Source organism: Martes martes (genome assembly GCF_963455335.1).
Source record: "Martes martes genome assembly, chromosome: 1".
NCBI lineage: Eukaryota > Metazoa > Chordata > Mammalia > Carnivora > Mustelidae > Martes > Martes martes.
In genome coordinates, this window is record NC_137888.1 from 58555160 (window position 1) to 58556483 (window position 1324).

Here is a 1324-nt window from a genome sequence, read left to right on the forward strand (position 1 = left end):
TACCTTGAGTTTTCACTGTCATGTGAGGTGGGACATGGAGTTCTTTTCCTTTTCATCTCAGAAATGGAGTGAGGCAAGAAATCCAGACAACTTGTAAAACTTTTTTTTTCAATAGATCTTGACTTCTGAGAATAGCAAAACTGAGAAATCATCTTATCATAGGTATACCTCTCCATGTTGTGAACGAGGGAGATTATGTCATTATGGCTATTCATTTTAAAGGTAAGGAAATCAGGTATAGAAAGACCTCACTTTGGGGCATCTGGATGGCTCCGTGGGTTAAGCCTCTGCATTTGACTCAGGTCATGTCTCAGGGTCCTGGGATCGAGCCCCACAAGGAGCTCTCTGCTCAGCGGGGAGTCTGCTTCCCCCCCCCCCCACCGCCTGCCTCTCCATCTACTTGTGATCTCTCTCTCTCTGTCAAATAAACAAATAAAATCTTAAAAAAAATAAAGACCTCACTTTTAGAAAATACATAAATATACCTATCTTGTGGAACAGAAAAAATTACAACAATATCATTGGCAAAGGTATTGCCTACGTTAAATACATTACATTAAATAGGAGATTTCACCAGTTCACAGAGCTTGATTTTCTTACTTACAACAACTTTATTTGTAATTACAGCTTTACTTGCATTAACTGACCGATTAATAGGCTAAAGAAGGGTGGAACTAAGATGTGAAGTTCCAGTGTGGGTGCACTGTAGTACTTTGTGGGCACTAATGGTTTAAAAGGAGAATCACTGGAAGGTGAGAGGTCCAGAAACCATAGCTTATCGTCCCAAGTACTCTTGGCGCCAAGTGTATAACCTGGGGAGAAGAGTAATTGTCACGTGGAAAAAGTAGCCTTTCCTACTCTAAGGAACCAAATTACAGTGAAAGTAATAGGGTGACGGTTATTCTTTCCTTAAAAGCAAGATGCTCCTAACAAATGATCCTTTTCAACAGTAGAAAAGGTCCTGAAGAGTGGTGGGGAGTAGTAATGAGTTCTCAATCGCTGAAGTTTTCAGGGAGAGATTGTACCATCAGGATGTTTTAGAAGATGTTCTTTCATTGGTATCGAAGCTGACCTAAATGATTTCTGAAGTCCCTTCCTGTTTTTCAATGCTCTTCTAAGCAGTTATGACCTACAACTGATGTGCTGAATCTGCTAGCTTCATAATTTCTGAATAGCCTTTGGTTGAACCACAAGTGTGCCCTCCAGTGACCTGGTTCCAGCTCTGTCACTGGCCCCGGGACCAACCTTAGGTCTCGCAGTGTGCCTAATCCTGAGGGGTAGCAGGATGTAGATGCTGCCTGTCGAGGGAAAGATGGGCTAGACC